The sequence below is a fragment of the Pinus tabuliformis genome, chromosome 5_1 (assembly GCF_031772625.1).
Source record: "Pinus tabuliformis cultivar Carrire ecotype Pingquan chromosome 5_1, CPIR1, whole genome shotgun sequence".
NCBI classification, from domain to species: Eukaryota; Viridiplantae; Streptophyta; class Pinopsida; order Pinales; family Pinaceae; genus Pinus; species Pinus tabuliformis.
This window is the reverse complement of record NC_142305.1, coordinates 635,707,285-635,727,453: the sequence shown is the minus strand read 5'-3', so window position 1 is coordinate 635,727,453 and position 20,169 is coordinate 635,707,285. Positions and strand designations below refer to the sequence as shown.

At 42.4% G+C, this 20,169-nt stretch overlaps 1 pseudogene; it reads left to right on the top strand.

The window, feature by feature from the left end:
- The first annotated feature begins 7,385 nt into the window (after nucleotides 1-7,385).
- On the top strand, nucleotides 7,386-18,663 carry LOC149166556 (adenine/guanine permease AZG1 pseudogene; annotated as a pseudogene).
- Nucleotides 18,664-20,169: the final 1,506 nt, after the last annotated feature.

The window sequence follows — 20,169 nt, the reverse complement described above, 5'->3', positions numbered from 1 at the left end:
TTCTCTTCCCACATCTTCTTACCTCTCCCCATCACCTCCTCTTCCTTTTTCTCCTCCTACAGCTACTCCCCCCTCCTTTGTCTCCTCCACTTTTGCCTCCAACTCCTCCTCGCGCCCCACTCCCTCTGCCTCCACTTTTTCCTCCACCTCCTCCTGTCCCCCACACTCCCTGCCAAACCCCACAACCTCCTCTTCCCTCTTCCACCTTGTCCTTCCCCTCCACCCTAATCCTCTTTCTCTCCTTGCTTCCCCCCTTTGTCATCCCCACTTCCCTCTCCCCCTCATGTTCCTCCTTTTCCTCAATCCCCCCTCCTCCTCTTATTGTTAGTTTTCCCCACTCATCACTCCTCCCTTTTGTCTCTCGTTCACTTCCTCCTCCTTTTCCCACTCTCGTACCCCTCTTCCTCCTCTTCCTTTCCTCTCTGCTATCCAGACCTCTCCTGTCTCCCTTCCACTTTCCTCCTCAACTTCCATCTCCCTATCCTCACACTCCTCCTCAACTTTCATCTCCCTATCCCCACTTCTCCTCCTTGTCCCTTTCCCTCCTTGCCTCATAATTCCACCTCACCTCACTTCCCCCTTTATCCTATTGTTCCTCCCCCTGGAATCACCCTTTGGCCTCCTTTGCTTCCCTAACCTCTCCCTTTCCCTCCTCCTCCTATTGCTCATCCTCCCACCTCCCCTCACTCACTAACAAACCTCCCTACCTCCTCCTCCTCCTCATCCCCTCCTCTCGCCCTCCCCAACATCCTCCTCTGGATCTTTCTCCGTCATCCCCACCTCCTCCTCCCTCCTCTCCTTCCCCCACTTCTCCTTTTCCTCCTCCATCTCATTTGCCTCCATCACCTCCTCCTCCTCCTACTCCTCCTCCATCTCTGCCTCCCCTCAACAACCTACCCTTCATATTCCTTCCTCCCTTCTCAAGCTCTGCCTCTTTCCTCCTCCTCCAACTCCTTTTCCGCCTCATCCTCTACCCTTTTCCTCCTCCTCCTTCTCTCTTACTCCTCCACATGCCTACCATGCTCCCTCTTCGTCGCCTTCCTCCCTTCCCAACCTCTGCCTCTTTCCTCCTCCTCCACCTCCTTTTCCACCCCATCCTCTCCCCTTTCTCTCCTCCTCCTTCTCCTCCACATGCCTGCCATGCTCCCTCTTCGTCGCTTCCTCCCTTTCCAATCTCTACCTCTTTCCTCCTCCTCCACCTCCTTTTCCACCCCATCCTCTCAACTTTTTCTCCTCCTCCTTCTCCTCTTAGTCCTCCAAATGCTTGCCATGCTCCCTCTTTGTCGCATTCCTACCCTCATCTACCACCCACTCCCCTCAACCCCCTCCTCTTCCTCCTCTTTCCTCCCTTCTCAACCTTCGCCTTTTTACTCCTCCTCTACCTCATCCTATCCCCTTCTCCTCATCCTCCCTCTCCTCTTACTCCTCCACATGCCTACCATGCTCCCTCTTCGTCGCTTCCTCCCCCCTTCTCCTCTCCTCTCCTCCTCATAAGAAAATGATTAAAAGAAAAGAAAAATTGCGTATCATTTTATTCTCTCAATTTATAATAATGAAGGTTTTTCACATTTCTTCACAATAATAGTACATATATCAATATATACATGGTAATCTAAGAAATAATCTTAATAAAAAATAAAATATAAATAATTAATCATATAAAAACAATTCAAATTTTGTTACGAAGAAACAAACAAACTCAATATTTATTCTTAATATCAAAAACTATATAAAATCAATATATAAATTATATAAAATCTTTAAAAACTAAAATAAAATAAAATCTCAATTACCATAAACATGAATTCTGGAAACTTCTTAAGATAGACCAAAGGAAACTTCCAAAAATCTCCACTGGTCATAGACGTAAGTACAATGTAACACCACCACGCATGTTCTATAATAATAATCGCATATTCTCATTGGAGCGAACAAGGTCAGCAGAAAAACAAAAGACTCTTTACGTATGCCAGTATGACAGATGGTCGTTCTCTTCAATACCTTTGTTGTTAAGATGTATTTCTAATCTATTGGTGCGCTCTGTTTCACCATTATAATGAATGCAAGGGTTTATCAAAATTGTAACCCTTATTTGTGTTTATATATCGGAAGAAAATCTAATTGGCTAGCGATGGGTGAGGAGAGCGAATGCTGATGAGAAAATGCTCAAGACATAAAAGTATCAATAAATTCTACAAGACTTTAGGTCGTTCCATGCTAACTGTGCTACCATTTATTTCTCGCCCTTAATCAATTGGGCGTGGCCATGGTTTCCATACTTCAAGAAATCTTCACGACTGCGACTGCAACGGAATGTAGATCTGTTATCCGCCTTGAACAAAGAAGAAACCGCTTCAAAAAAATTCCATCGCTCGAATAATTATGCCTGCTCTTATAAATGCGAAATCCCATCCCTCCAATCATCCAAAAAGATAACTGTATTTAGAAAGCAGAATATAAACGTTAACATTTAAATTTTAAAAAAGGCCCACCAAAAAAATAGAGAGTTAAAAAAATGTTAAAAGTTAAATTCGAAAATGAACCTTTAAAAAAATGTTAAAAGTTAAATTCGAAAATGAACCGTTAATTGGTTTTTAAGTAAAAAAGAAATAATTTCAAAGTTAGAAAGACCGAATTGAAATATAAAAAACATAATTTCAAAGTCGAAAAGGTAATGGTGAAATTTCAAAAAGCGAAGTGTCGAATTCACAAAGTTAACTCTTAAATCCAAAATGCACAACATTTCAATAACGTCTGGAATAATGAGAATGATTTTACAAAATTATTATCAAGCAATACTCAATAAAAGTAATTATAAATTTATTTTTATTAAATAGTAAAATTTTTAAAATAAAATTTGAAAATAAGTTATATAATAAAAAAATTCCTTATTAAAATTTATATAATTTAATAATATTTTTCATTAACAAATATAAAATCATAATGATTAATAATATTATTAATTAGAAATTAAAAAATTTATTATTATTATTATTATTATTATTATTATTATTATTATTATTATTATTATTACACCACCCTGTTCTATAAATTGGATTGGATGAAAGTAGGAGTGCAAACGCAAGAAATAATAATAATAATAATATTATTATTATTACGGTTATTATAATAACCCGTGACCTACCAAAAAAATACACTCACAGGTTGTTATTCTATTCTTGTTTGTTGTTAACCGGTAGCTTAAACACTCACAGGTTGTTATTCTATTATTGTTTATTGTTAACAGGTAGCTTAGAAATCAGAGTAGGCCTTCGCAGCACGCTGACTTCGCCATGGTTATATATATTTTCAATGAATTTACCCGATTCTTGACTTGCATACTGTACAATGACCTGCATCTGGTCATGCCATGAAAAATTCAAACTTCTCCTTTTACAATTATCGAGAAAAAGAAAATGCATAATTCGCTTGATTCCTTGAGCTCTAAGGTCACAGTATCGAATCCCGGTCTATATGTATTTTTTCGCGCATCGAATCCCGGTCTATATGTTTTCTTTCGCGCATCGAATCCCGATCTATATGTTTTTTTTTTCGCGCGTAGATTAAACGGGTCACAATTTTGTTCAGGAAACAATAGAAATTTTTGAATGATTTTGAATGATTTTGAGAAAATTTGGCAGGTGTATTGTTAAGGTACCTTTAAATGTTAAATTATTAGTTTAATTGTCTGTTTTATTTTTTTTTGTTATTTTTGACATGATCATGAGTATTCTCCCTGACAATACTTAATTTACAAAAATAAAACATATTAAAAAAAAAAAATATTTCTAAATGTTAAATGGCTGTTCAATAACTTATCGAACAATGCCAAATTTACAAAAATAAAACAAATAAAAAATATAATATATATATATATATATATATATATATTAAAAAAGCAAAAAAAAAAAAAACCTTACAAAATTTTTATGAAAATACAAATTACATCTATAAGCTTCAAAATTTTGCCTGCCTAACACCATGAAAAAACTATTTAAAGAGTGCTCCAGTTAGATTGGTTGAAAATAAAAAATAGTGGATTCCAGCAAAAAATTTGCTCACTACAAATCTATCTAGAAATGGCTGAAAAATGTCGTGCATCAGTGTCATGAAGGAATGTTGTTTTGCAAATGTCTTCATTCTTTATTTTGATATGGTGGTAACCGGATCTTAAATTAATGTCACTGGATCTTAAATTAATTAATGTCACTGTATCTTAAATTAATTTTTGAAAATATGTTGGCTCGTGATCAAACAAATTGTCAATTTGGGGTAAAGGGTACTTATTTTTTATTGTCAATTCAGGGTAAAGCGTACTTATTTTTTATGGTCAGCGTATTTCGCTGACCATAACCAATGCATAGTCTTAAGGTTTCATTCTTCTTTCTCACAAAGGGTAAAGGGTACTATAAAGGGTACTTATTTTTTATGGTCAGCTTATTTAGTTGACCATAATCAATGAATAGTCTTAAGGTTTCGTTCTTCTTTCTCACAAAGGGTAAAGGGTACTATTTTTTATGGTCAGCTTATTTCGCTGACCTAAATCAATGCATGGTCTTAAGGTTCCGCTCTTATTTCTCACAAATAGCACAGGGCTCCCCAAGGAGACACACTAGGGCGAATGTATCATTTATCCAAAAGTTCCTGAGGCTAAATTCTAAGTTTTGTTAACTTGGGAATGCTCATGGGGTAGGGAGCTTTCAAAACAGGAGCTACTCCAGGCATTAATTCAATGGTAAAATCAATATCACCCCTATGTGGCAATCCAAGGATGAATTCAGGGAACACATCCACGAAATTCTGAATTAAAGGAATAGTCTCCAAAAAAGTAAGCTTGTTTCTGTCATTCGTGTATCTTACTTGGACAACACAAATCTAGCAGCTTTCTAATGCATCTTCCGAGCTGGTTGGCTGTAATAGAATGTAATTTTAATGTTTTTCTTGATTCCTTGAATTTCCTCTCTCTGGCCCGACTGGCTGAGATAACTTACAAATTTTTCTTTACAATCAACAAGGGACCAATGACCTTCCAACCAATCCATCCCTATTAATACATTGTATGAACCCAAAGGGAGGATGTTTAGATCAACATGGATAGGTTGTCTTGAAACTATTATAGGGCACTGTTTTTGCAAATTTACTGCTTTGCAGCTGACATTTCTCTACCGATAGACTACTTGCAAATATTGCAAACACCAAAACTCTAGAGGCCAGGGTTGATGACGAGTCTTACTTTCATATTGCTTGTATCACCCTACACTATGAGTGTCACGTGTATGGGTGATGCTTTCAAAAATTTGAACACGAACAGAACTATTTGCAAATCTATTCCAAACACCAAAATTTCAAATATCTAAATTGTCTTATTCATATTACTTGTATCCTTATAATTAACAATAAAATTAAATTTTAAACTACTAAATAAAACTAAAACCGCACAAGATACCCAAAGTTGAAAACGGACACAGCCCAAACATAAAGGACTTAAGCCCATGAACAACGCATGCAAAAAAGTGACAAATGGTTAATGATGCCAATCAACTGAGATGGGGTTGGCACAAATTGACCTGGTTGGGCTGTGCCAAGTGGCGGGACCCTCCTCGTCACATGGGAAGTTGGGGGGTGACAGTCATAGATTAAGTTTGGGTGGAAGTGGAACGCTCAGGTGGAGGTCGGACGCCTACGCTAGTGAAAATCCTTTTGTTTTCGAAAACCACAGCAATGTCAATCGTTTGACCTCACAATCGCCAGCTTTTTTTGGACGCTTACGCTAGTGAAAATTGTTGGAATTTATGATGATTCCGAACAAAATAGAGGAAGCAAAGTTCCTCAACTACGACACAAAGAGAAGAGAGAAATCTGGACAAAGAAGATATGGAGAAAATCTCTATTTTTATTAACCATAAAAATGATAATAAAAATTGCAAACTTCTTCAGAACTACAGTTCTGGAATAACTAAAAACTCCATACTTTGTTTTTTACAAACTCTGTTTTTTTAACACAGATTTGTGTTTCAGCATCAGCAGGCAGTTGCTGTTACACCACAAACAACTGTTGTTGAAACACACAGACAGTTTCAGCATCTGGCAGACAGTTGCTGAAACACCACACAGTCTGTTGCTGAGACACACAGACAGTTCTGAAATATACAAACAGTTGTTGTTACAACAATTTCAGCAACGGGCAGACAGTTGCTGAAATACACAGACAGTTCTAAAATACACAGACAATTGCTGTAACACGTGTTTCAGCATCTGGCAGACAGTTGCTGAAACACGTTTGTAGAATGTATTGTTGTTCCAAAACACAGCGAACACAAAGAACTGTTGTTCATTACATATTCCTTTTGCACATACACGCTACAGTGTATTGCCCTGCAAAACTTCACGCTGTTGCGTGCTCCCCTTTGCTCTCTACTGCTGTCCCAGCGCTCTGTCTCAGTAACTCTGTCTATCACTGTTGTTTATCACTGCACTGCTGTGCATAAAACAACTTCTTCTAACCTTACGCTGTTGCGCCTCTCTCTTACTTTTCAGTCCCTGCACTGCTGTGCAAGAGGGCTTCATTCATGTGAGCTCGTGCTGCTGCACATTCTTTCTTAAACACACAGAAATTACATTTGAGCGCTGCTGCGCTACATTGCAGAGGGATTAACACTGTTGTGGCTCTACACATATATAGTGCAGGAAGCAGTCATAACTTATCCATCAACCGCTTCAACTCTCTGACAGAGTCTCTGCTGCACATAATGAACAAATCTGATCTTTTGCTGTATTTCTTGAGTCGGTTGTGCTGAAACCCAAGACTGATAAATGCTGCGGCTGGCTCGAGGCTGGTACTCTCCTTCTCGGCCATGCTTCTTCTTTAATGCTGTAGGTGAGCAGTTATTGCGCAGAGCTCGGATCTGATCTTCCTCCTCCTTTGGGAACACAAACAGGCAAAGGGTGAAAGGACACTTATGGCGGTGGCGTGAATAAGCCGACTCCTTGTAAGTCCTCTATTGCGGCTCGCTGCTGCTGCACGCAGTTGGAATTAATATTCCAACAAAAATACTTCGCCAGCTTTTTTTGGACGCTTACGCTAGTGAAAATCCTTTTGTTTTCGAAAACTACAGCAATGTCAATCGTTTGACCTCACAATCGCCAGCTTTTTTTTTTGGTCAATTCACACACGCATGGTACACCATAGATCCTGTGAGAACCCATGTCATTAATAACGGAATCAACTAGTGGGGTTGAAGATTGAAATCATGATAAGATACCGTATTCTATAAATAGGGAGGCGAGCCATTGGAGTGTGCGGATTCTTAATAATTTCGGCGAGAAACCGGAGCACAGAAGCCAACCAAGCCAGAAACTGGCAAGCGGTCTGCTGCTACTTTGCAATGGCGATGACAAAAGATGGGCGGGGATTCCAGTCGCGGATGGATAAACTGAACACTTTTGTGGGCAAGAGCACGGTGGGTCGATACTTGAAGCTGGATGCCCGGAATTCGTGCTTCACAAGAGAGCTCCGGGCGGGAACGGCAACGTTTCTGACAATGTCTTACATTCTAGCCGTCAACGCCAGCATTCTCACTGACTCGGGCGGCCCCTGCACGGTGGCCGACTGCACACCCACCTGCAGCGACTTGTCCGTTGCCGCGAGCTTGTGCCAGGGGCGCAGCGCTAACGGGACGGTGTTGAGCTTGGTGAGCCCCGGTGTAAGGACCTCTGGTTGTGGTTGCGATGGGCACCGGGCATGGACGCACGACGGGCGCGCAACAAATGAGTTTGCGACGAGCTGCGGTAAAATTGCGACAAAACATGCGACGTTATGAGGAACACATGAAATCGACTAAGTGTCATTACACTTGGGCGCACGAGTTATGTATGCGTGCGAAGGTTATATGCGATGAAGAATGGGAGACAAGCATACCCCAAGCCGACGGTGATAAACAAAGACTTGGGGCGCTCATGGTAACATTTGGAGAGTCGGCCCGAGGTAATACGCACAAGTGTTATGCGTATATATAGAGGTGGGCTGCGGTTCATTTGGAGCAAGGAATCTCGCTCTCTCATCTACGCATAAAAGTGTAAAGACCTGCGCAGGGGTAAAGGAGAATACGCACTTCTCGTGTGTAGTTCATCCATAGTGCAGAGTTGGAGTTTTATGCTGGTTGAGGTGTGAAGGTTCAGTTATGCGTGCAGGATTTGGTAGGAAGGTTGGATGGCTCAGATGAGCACCTCTTCTTGTGCAAAGGTGCACGGCATGGTTGTAAAAGGTTGTTCTATGCCTTGATTGTAAAATATTCTAAGTATAGACTTGGAGCTTTTGCCAAGTATACTTGTTGGTTGTACTATTGAAGAAATTGATATTCTTAATAAACCGTTGGACAGACTTTTAGGGAGTTGCCCCTCCCTTTGTACTTGTTTGCAATTGTTGATGTTCTCGGTTAATTGCATATGGATAATGAAAGAGTATGGGCTTCATTAAAGTATAAAGGATAATGTTTTTACTTGTTTGCGAAACACAAACTAAGTATGTTAATGTTGGAGTAGGCGTAGTCCACGAATGTTAGTATTGTTAAAAAGAAAGCGTTCAGTGGTGTCGCACCTCGCTACAAGCGGTTGGAAGACTACCGCAGGTGTAGGGGCGTGACAGTTGGTATCAGAGCTCGGTCAGAGCTGGTGAGCAAAGGTTGCTCGTGGCAGTGATAAGGGTACTTGCAGGTGAAGGAAACCGTTTCACACGAAGTGGAACAAGGGTTGGTTCAGGTTGCAGGATACTCGGTGGAATTGTTGAATGGTCGAGACTAGATCACAAAGGAAGAAGAAGCTGGTCGAGATGGCAGCTGGGTCTCAAGCCGGGTCTAGTCATGATGACAAGGATACTACTATTGGGTTCATTGAAAAGGTGTTGGAAAAGATAGAAAATATGGAGATTTCTTTGAAAGAAGAACTCGATGAACTCCGAACACAGAATGATGAGCTTAAGACACAAAATGAGTACACTGATCTTAGGTGTATACAACTTGAACAAAGGGTCAAAGAGGTTGAGGAATCAAGAAATCAAGGTCTTGCAGAGATCGTGAAATTGAAGAAGACTCTTGAAGATACAAAAAATGAGCTTACGGTTGTGAAGAGGGCCATGGGGCATAACTCATTTGGAGGAATGCCTCATATGAAGGTCAAGGAACCGGAGTCTTATGATGGAACAAGGAAGGCAACAACTCTTGGCAACTTCTTGTGGGACATGGAGCAGTACTTGGAGCGGTTGAACCTGGTTGATGGTGAGACACAAGTCAAGGTAGCTACTCAGTTCTTGACAAAGGATGCTAAGATGTGGTGGCGAAGGAGAGTGGACTAGATTGCCAATGGCAGTGGTGATGACATCACTTCGTGGAAAGACTTGAAGAAGGCTTTGCAGATCCACTTCAGTCCTCAGGATGACACATGGGAAGCAAGGACCAAACTCAAGTACATAAAGCAAACAGGAAGCCTACAAGCATACCAGCAAGAGTATTCAAGTGCAGCTCTGGAACTTCATGACATGGCAGAAAAAGACAAGGTGTTCAACTTCATTATGGGATTGAAACCTTGGGCACGCAACGAGGTGAGGAGACAGAAGATTAGAACACTTGAAGAAGATTTTGCTGCAGTTGATAGGTTGGTGGATCACTTTGAGGAAACTTCTGATGACAAGAAGAAGAAGACTGAAAAGCCAAAAGAGAAGAAGGATGATGGTGCTTCAAAATCGGATGATGGCCCGAAAATGAAGAAACCTTTGAAGTGTTGGTTATGTATAGGACCACACACGGTGAAGAATTGTCCCTCTAAACCAAAGGTAGCTACGGTTGCACAGTCTGATGATGAGAGTAATGATGCTTCTGTGGGGATGATGCAGATACTTGGTGCTTCTGCTACTACAGAAGTAGTCTCTAAGAGAGACCCAGAAAGAAACAAGTTAGAGTATGTTCGAATGAAGGTTGGAGGTACTAGTGTACTCACTATGGTGGATAGTGGGGCTTCTCACAACTTCATGGGAGAAGATACCACAAGAAGAATTGGGCTGAAGTTTGTACCGGCAAAGGCACAAATGAAGACAATGAATTCTCCTCCTATGGACATTCTTGGTATAGCTGAGAAGGTGGACACTACACTTGGTGAATGGACCGGAAAGGTGGACTTCACTATAGTGCGGATTGATGACTACGAAGCTGTATTGGGGATGGAGTTTATGAAACAATTCGATGCTATGATTGTACCACATTTGAAGAAGCTCTACATTTATGATGGAAGGGAAGATGTACCCATTGGTGTGCCTACCATTGGTGCAACGAGACCTGATTGTAAAGTAGGAGCAATGCAAATGGAAGATAAGGAGAAGGTGAACAAGCGGTTGTCCACTGTTGAGGCAAAGCTTGTGGAGCAGTCATTGGTCATTAGATCACTCTCAGATAGCATCTTGGACTTAACAAGAAGGCTAGAGTTGGTAGAGGATGATGATGATGATGATGAGGTATATGTGAGGCCGGATGTCCAGAAGGAAGACCAGGTTGCTTATCTACAAAGGATGGAGATTGAGAATCCTGATAGATGGATTGAGTTGATTAGTGAGGGAGAGCCTTCAGGCTCTACTCCCTCTACATCTTCTTAGATAAGTAAGAAGGTCTGCTCATTGCTAGCTGCTCATGGCAGTGAGCCCTCAAGCACATGGAGCAGGTATGATTGGTGATGGCACATTGCAGATGATGGAGAGGGCTTCATGGACCTAAATGGGGCACATCAAGAGTTGGTTTGATGAGATGATCTCTTCACTTTGGAGGAGACACACACATGGACAACATGTTGCAGATGAGATGGATGGAGTTTCCATGGACCTGAGCATGGATTATGGAGGATTCTTGATGAGATGAGGTGTTAGCACATGGTTGTAGTGTGTTAGCACTTGTTGACATATCATGGGCAATTTTGCACATGGTGATGATGACATGATGGAGTTGGCACATTGTTGCAGTGGACATGTAGCTTGCATTGGAAGGATCAACCTTCCATGGTGGAGAGCAGCATGGAGAGATTTTAGCAGAGTGGGCAATGATCATGGACATCCGAGATGAGACATGATGGAGACAATGGTTCTACATATGTTGCAGTGATGTTTGCCTTATGTGGAGGAGTCAACATCATGGATGATGGTATGTTGTCGAGGACGACAACGATTTCAGGTGGAGGAGGATGTAAGGACCTCCGGTTGTGGTTGCGACAAGCACCGGGCACGGACGCACGACGGGCGCACAACGGGCGTGCGACAAACGAGTTTGCGACGAGCTGCGGTAAAATTGCGACAAAACATGTGACGTTATGAGGAACACATGAAATCGACTAAATGTCATCGCACTTGGGCGCACGAGTTATGTATGCGTGCGAAGGTTATATGCGATGAAGAATGGGAGACAAGCATACCCCAAGCCGACAGTGATAAACAAAGACTTGGGGTGCTCATGGTAACATTTGGAGAGTCGGCCCAAGGTAATACGCACAAGTGTTATGCTTATATATAGAGGCGGGCTGCGGTTCATTTGGAGCAAGGAATCTCGCTCTCTCATCTACGCATAAAGGGGTAAAGACCTGCGCAGGGGTAAAGGAGAATACGCACTTCTCGTGCGTAGTTCATCCATAATGTAGAGTTGGAGTTTTATGGCGGTTGAGGTGTGAAGGTACGGTTATGCGTGCAGGATTTGGTAGGAAGGTTGGGTGGCTCAGATGAGCACCTCTTCTTGTGCAAAGGTGCACGACATGGTTGTAAAAGGCTGTTCTATGCCTTGATTGTAAAATATAGTATAGACTTGGAGCTTTTTCCAAGTATACTTGCTGGTTGTACAATTGAAGAAATTGATATTCTTAATAAACTGTTGGGCAGACTTTTAGGGAGTTGCCCCTCCCTTTGTACTTGTTTGCAATTGTTGATGTTCTCGGTTAATTGCATATGGATAATGAAAGAGTATGGGCTTCATTAAAGTATAAAGGATAATGCTTTTACTTGGTTGTGAAACACAAACTAAGTATGTTAATGTTGGAGTAGGCGTAGTCCACGAACGTTAGTATTGTTAAAAAGAAAGCGTTCGGTGGTGCCGCACCTCGCTACAAGCGGTTGGAAGACTACCGCAGGTGTAGGGGCGTGACACCCGGTGTCACGCCCCCAAGCCTACGGTGGTCTTTCAACCGTGCCGGCGAGGTGCGGCACCACCGAACACTTTCTTTTTAACAATACTCGTGCACATGGACTACGCCTAATTCACTTGTCCTTACTTAGTTTGTGTTTCGCAACCAAGTAAAATGCATTTATCCTTTATACTTAATGAAGCCCATACTCATTCATTATCCATATGCAATTAACCAAGAACATCAACAATTGCAAACAAGTATAAAGGGAGGGGCAACTCCCGAACAGTCTGCCCAACAATAATATATTATAACAGTTCTTCAATAATACATCATCAAGTATACTTGGCAAAACTCCAAGTCTATACTTAGAATAATTTACAACCAAGGCATAGACAGCCTTTACAATACATGTGCCAACCTCATACGGTAGGAGGGTGCTCACCCGAGACACCAAGAACTCCACCTCTAAGTTCTGCACACAACCACCTCAAAACCGCACTCTGTCAACCTACGACCGGCTCCGGTAAATCTGCGCACTTCCTCCTTGAGCGCATGAGTTATGCGCACTTAACTGTGCCCTTTTACCCCTGCTCCAAGTGTAGAAGAGATATGCGAGCTGCTTGAGTTCGAATGCCCAAATGAGCTCTGCGTCCACCAATATATACGCATGCCTGCTCAAATGTAAGGGGTGTCCAGCCTTAAGGCCGACCCCCTAAAACCTGTCATAACGCCCATACAACTCTAAAGTGTATGTCGGCCTTTGCCATGTGCAAAGCCTCTCAACGCCAAGGTATAAGCGTCTTCGCTCCATCGCATTATTTCAGTAAGTGTCGTGCGCACTTGTATTGTCGCACTTTATCATCGCATAAGGTTCGGAGGTTCGTCGCATAGGAGCGCCCGCCCGTCGCACGTCCGCCCGCTCGTCGCACCAAGGAGCGCCCGCCCGTAGCATTGTCCGCCCACTCGTCGCACCCATGTGCGCCCGCCGTGCCGCGCGCCCGTCGCTCGCCTGCCTGAGTTGCAACGGCCTTACATCCTCCTCCACCTGAAATCGTTGTCATCCTCGACAACATCCCATCCTGGTAGCTCTCCACCAAGACCATCATCAATCCATGATGTCAACTCCTCCACATAAGGCAAACATCCCTGCAACATATGTAGAATCCCGTCTCCATCATGCTCCACCTTAGGAACCAACTGTCGCCAAGATACTCCATACTAATGTATGTCATATATCAGATGCCCATGATCATTGACCACCCTGTCACAATCTCCTCATGCTGCTCTCCATCACGGAAGGTTGATCCCTCCAACTCAAGCTACATGTTCATTGCAACAATGTGTCAAACTCCATCATGTCATCACTACCATGTGAAAAACTGCCCATGTTATGTCTACAAGTGCTAACACACCTCAACCATGTGTCATCATCTCATCTCAACAATATATAAGTAGTCATCTTGATCCATATGTCATCATGTGAACCTCTGTCATGATACTCCAGCATAATGCCAACACATCTCTGTACACTTCGCGACCCCATGTCTGAACTAGTTGGGTAGCTAATCCAACCATCACGCCCAATCCATGAGAGTGAACATCCTCATGTCCTCATCAACTGTTCCTCAAACATCTGCCACATCCTCGACTCATCAAGAATCTACAATCCACAATCCATGCTCAGGTCCATGGAAACTCCATCCATCTGCAACATGTCATGATGCTTGATGCCAAGCCATCCCTGCACCATCAATCATACCTGCTCAAACATGTTTAAGGACTCACTGCCATGAGCAGCTAACAATGAGCCCCATCTTCTCTTTTCATCTAAGAAGATGTAGAGGGAGTAGAGCCTGAAGGCTCTCCCTCACTAATCAACTCAATCCATCTATCAGGATCCTCAATCTCCATCCTTTGTAGATATGCCTCCCGGTCTTCCTTCTGGACATCCGGTCTCACATACACCTCCTCATCATCATCATCGTCCTCCACCAGCTCTAGCCTTCTTGACAAATCCAAGATGCTATCTGAAAGTGATCTAATGACCAATGACTGCTCCACAAGCTTTGCCTCAATAGTGGACAACCGCTTGTTCACCTTCTCTTTATCCTCCATTTGCATTCCTCCTAATTTTTGATCAGGTTTTGTCACACCAATGGTTGGAACACCAATGGGTACATCTTCCCTTCCATCATAAATGTAGAGTTTCCTCAAATGTGGTACAACCATAGCCTCAAATTGTTTCATGAATTCCATCCCCAATACAGCTTCATAGTCATCAATCCGCACTATAGTGAAGTCCACCTTCCCGGTCCATTCACCAAGTGTTGTGTCCACCTTCTCAGCTATACCAAGAATCCCCATAGGAGGAGAATTCACTGTCTTCATTTGTGCCTTTACCGGTACAAATTTCAGTCCAATTCTTCTCACAGTATCTTCACTCATGAAGTTGTGAGAAGCCCCACTATCCACCATAGTGAGTACATCAGCACCTCCAACCTTCATCTGAACATACTCCAATCTGTTCCTTTCAGGATCTCTCCTAGAGACCACTTCCGTAGTAGCAGAAGCACCAAGTATCTGCATCATCCCCACAGAAGCACCTTCATTCTTTCCATCAGATTGTGCAATAGCAGCCACCTTTGGTTTAGAAGGACAATTCTTCACCGTATGTGGACCAGCACAAATCCAACACTTCAAAGGTTTCTTTGCCTTCGAACTATCATCTGATTTCGAAGCATCTTCCTTCTTCTTCTCTTTCGGTTTCTCAAACTTCTTCTTCCTATCATCAGAAGTTTCATCATAATGTTCCACCAACCTGTCAACAGCAGCAAAAGCTTCTTCAAGTGTCCTAATCTTCTGCCTCTTCACTTCATTGCATGCCCAAGGCTTCAACCCAATAATGAAGTTGAACACCTTGTCCCTCTCCGCCATGTCAGGAAGTTCCAGAGCTGCACTTGCAAACTCCCGCTGATATGCTTGTAGGCTTCCGGTTTGTTTTATGTACTTAATCTTCGTCCTTGCTTCCCATGTTTCATCCTGAGGACTGAAATGAGTCTGCAAAGCTTTCTTCATGTCATCCGATTAAGTAATGTCATCGGCACTACCATTGGAAATCTGATCTAACCTCCTTCGCCACCACATCTTAGCATCCTTTGTTAAGAACTGAGCAGCTACCTTGACCTTGTCTCATCATCAGATAGACCCAATCGTTCCAAGTATTGCTCCATGTCCCATAGAAAGTTGCCAAGAGTCTTTGCATTCCTTGTGCCATCATAAGATTCCGATTCCTTGACCTTCATATGAGGTACTCCTCCACCTGAGTTGTGCCTCACTGCCTTCTTCAACACCGCTATCTCATCATTGGCTGTGTCAAGAGTTTTCCTCAAGTTCACGATCTCTGCAAGACCTTGATCCCTTGATTCTTCAACCTCCTTGACCCTTACTTCAAGTTGTGTACACATAAGATCAGTGTACTCATACTGTGCTCGGAGTTCATCATGTTGTGTTCGGAGTTCTTCAAGCTCTTCCTTGGTCTTCAAGTTGGTCTCTTGCTCTTTAGCAAGCAAGTCCATCTTCTTATCCCAAGAAGTCTCCAAAGCCTCCATCTTTTCAATCACCTTTTCAATGAACCCAAGAGTAGTATCCTTCATCATATGACTAGACCCAGCCTGAGATTCAGTTGCCATCTCTAACAACTTCTTGCTCTTTTGCAATCTAGTTTCAACCATTCAATAGCTTCACCAAGTCACCTGCAATTAGAACCAACCCTTGTTCCACTTTGTGTGAAACGGTTTCCTTCACCTGCAGTACTTGTCACGAGCAACCCTGCTCAACAGCTCTAGACCGAGCTCTGATACCACCTGTCAAGGTTGGTATCAGCTTTTCGTCAAGCTTCTTCAACCCTGAATCTGCTCTGATACCACCTGTCACGCCCCCAAGCCTACGGTAGTCTTTCAACCGTGCCGGCGAGGTGCGGCACCACCGAACACTTTCTTTTTAACAATACTTGTGCACATGGACTACGCCTAATTCACTTGTCCTTACTTAGTTTGTGTTTCGCAACCAAGTAAAATGCATTTATCCTTTATACTTAATGAAGCCCATACTCATTCATTATCCATATGTAATTAACCAAGAACATCAACAATTGCAACCAAGTATAAAGGGAGGGGCAACTCCTGAACAGTCTGCCCAACAATAATATATTATAACAGTTCTTCAATAATACATCATCAAGTATACTTGGCAAAACTCCAAGTCTATACTTAGAATAATTTACAACCAAGGCATAGACAGCCTTTACAATACATGTGCCAACCTCATACGGTAGGAGGGTGCTCACCCGAGACACCAAGAACTCCACCTCTAAGTTCTGCACACAAACACCTCAAAACCGCACTCTGTCAACCTACGACCAGCTCCGGTAAATCTATGCACTTCCCTCTTGAGCGCATGAGATATGCGCACTTATCTGCGCCCTTTTACCCCTGCTCCAAGTGTAGAAGAGATATGCGAGTTCCTTGGATGAACTGCTTGATGCCCAAATGAGCTCTGCGTCCACCAATATATACGCATGCCTGCTCAAATGTAAGGGGTGTCTAGCTTTAAGGCCGACCCCCTAAAACCTGTCATAATGCCCATACAACTCTAAAGTGTATGTTGGCCTTTGCCATGTGCAAAGCCTCTCAACGCCAAGGTATAAACCTCTTCGCTCCATCGCATTATTTCACTAAGTGTCGTGCGCACTTGTATTGTCGCACTTTATCGTCGCATAAGGTTCGGAGGTTTGTCGCATAGGAGCGCCCGCCCGTCGCACGTACGCCCGCTCGTCACACCAAGGAGTGCCCGCCCGTCGCATTGTCTGCCCGCTCGTCGCACCCGTGTGCGCCCGCCGTGTCGCGCGCCCATCACTCGCCTGCCCGAGTTGCAAAGGCCTTACACCCGGGGTCGAGTGCAAGTTTCCGCCGGTGAACCCTGGTTACACAGTGCCTGGACAGAACGAAGAAGGACCTGATTGTGGCCACGGTGGCGTGGTCGCTCATCTGGTGTTTTATCATGGGTGTGTTTGCAAATTTGCCCTTGGCACTGGCGCCCGACATGGGGCCAAACGCGTATTTTGCTTATACAGTTGTGGGTTACCATGGCTCCGGGTAGATCTCGTATAAAAGCGCCCTGGCGGCTATTTTATGGAGGGGATTTTGTTTCTGCTCATTGCGGTTCTCGTTTTCAGGACGAAGCTCGCCAAGATGGTGTCGAAGCCGGTTCGAATCTCGTCGTTCGCAGGGATCGGTCTGCTTCTCGCCTTCATCGGGCTGCAGTCCAGCGAGGGCATCAGGCTCGTTCAGTACAGCTCGTCGACTCTGGTAACGCTGGGCGCTTGCCCGAAAAAATACATGGGGACAACGGAGCTTCTCGCCGGAGGCACCGTCTCAGGCGACATTTTTTGCCTCAAGGGACGAATGGAGAGCCCCACTTTCTGGCTCGGAATCGTCGGCTTCGTTATCATCGCTTACTGCCTGGTGCACAACATGAAGGGCGCTATGATCTACGGAATCGTGTTCATGACCGCCATCTCATGGTTCCGCCACACTCAGGTCACTTAATTCGACGACACCACAACAGCGAATGAGTCCTATGATTATTTCAAAAAAGTCGTAGATGTGCACAAGATTACGGGCACAGCCGGGGCCCTGAGCTTCAAGGATTTCCACAGCGGGCAGCTCTGGGTTGCTCTCATCACATTTATCTATGTAGATCTGCTGGACACCACCGGGACGCTTTACTCCATGGCCAAATTCGCAGGTTTTGTTGATGAAAAGGGGGATTTCGAAGGTCAATACTTTGCCTTCATGAGCGACGCCTTTGCCATCGTTATCGGTTCTTTGCTCTGCACTTCGCCTGTTACAGCGTTCATCGAGTCATCCACGGGAATCCGCGAAGGAGGCCGCACGGGACTCACAGCTCTAACGGTCTCCTGCTATTTCTTTCTTGCCTTCTTCTTCACGCCGCTTTTGGCCTCCATCCCGCCGTGGGCCGTCGGGCCGCCGCTGATTCTAGTCGGCGTGCTGATGATGAAGTCCGTGTTGGAAATCGACTGGGAGAACATGCGGGAAGCCATTCCGGCCTTCGTTACTCTCATTGTCATGCCCACCACCTACTCAATCGCCTATGGTTTGATCGGCGAAATCGGGACCTTCATCGTTCTGCATCTCTGGGATTGGGTCAAGGACGCCTACGGAACCGTCACCGGTAAGCGGAGGAACCAGTCCCCCACAGCCGCAGCCACCGCTGCCGGCCCCACGCAGAGAGACATTGAGATGAACGGATCTAGCGTCTGACTTCGGCGGCGGGGATCGAACCCGTGACCTACCCAATAAAACACTCACAGGTTGTTATTCTATTATGGTTTATTGTTAACAGGTAGCTTAGAAATCAAAGTAGGGCTTCGCAGCAGGCTGACTCTGCCATGGCATGTATATTATTTATTTTCAATGAAATTTACCCGATTCTTGACTTTCATACTGTACAATGACCTTCATATCGTCATGCCATGAAAAAGTCAAACTTCTCTTTTTTCAATTAAAAAAAAAAAAAATGCATGATTCGTTGAGCTCTTCGGTCAGGATATAATCCCGCGCTATATATTTTTTGGAGTTTTTTTTAGTGTGATTTTTTGGACTTTTGGGTGCCGGAATCCGGTGGAAAATTTTGAGGTGAAATCTTGATTTGTGTTATTTAAACTAGTTTTTTTCACTGTATATATGGATTCAACGCCCTAAAAAACTCCTAGGGCACTTCTATTGCACATGATTACCCATCAAGCGTGTGATTTCAATAAATTTTCTCAGATTTTAGAGAGATTACACAGAAAAAACCCACCGTAAAAATTTCCAAAAATTCGCACTAAAGACAACTCCTTTTTTTTCGCCCATCAAATTTCGGTCTCAATTTTGTTAAGGAAACAATAGAAATCTCGGTATGATTTTGGGAAAATTTGGCGGATGTCTTGTTAATGCACTTCTAAATGTTAAATTACTGGTTTAATTGCTTGCCTCATTTCGACATGACTCCCTAATAATGTCCAATTTACAAAAATAAAACATATTAAAAAAGAAAAGAAAAACATATTAAAAAAAAAAAGAAAAAGAAAAAATATTCCTAAATATTGAATGGCTAGTTCAATTGCCTACTTTATTTGGTTGTTATTCTTAGATATAACCACGATGTAGTATCCCAACAATGTCCAATCTACAAAAATAAAACATATTAAAAAGGAAAAAGAAAAAATCTGACAGAAATTTATGAAAATACAAATTATATTTGGTTGTTATTCTTAGATATAACCACGATGTAGTATCCCAACAATGTCCAATTTACAAAAATAAAACATATTAAAAAGGAAAAAGAAAAAATCTGATAGAAATTTATGAAAATACAAATTATATTGGTCAACCTTCAAAATTTTAGGTGTTCCAAGCTAGGTTCCTCATCATAATGTAGTCTCACCAATAATACTAATTTACAAAAAAAACTATATATTAAAAAAACAAAAAAAAGCTGAATCACCATAGATAGACAACTCCTTTTTATCGGTCATGAAATGGTTGTGTGCATAGAGTTAGATTTGTTGAAAATAAACTAGCACGACCATATTTACCAAGGTAGATATAGTTGATATAGACCGATAGGCGTATATCAAGCATATATATCAACCACATTTTCCAATGTGGTTGATATACGCCGATAAGTCAACTAATTATTAATAAATATATAAATATTAACAACCATATTATTTATATATATTATTATATAAATATTATATTAATATTATAATAATAATATAAACTCATAATAATATTATTAACATTAATTAATTAGATTAGCATTATATTATTCAAGAAATAACTAATTATTAATAAATATATAAATATTAACAACCATATTATTTATATATATTATTATATAAACATTATATTAATATTATAATAATAATATAAACTCATAATAATATTATTAACA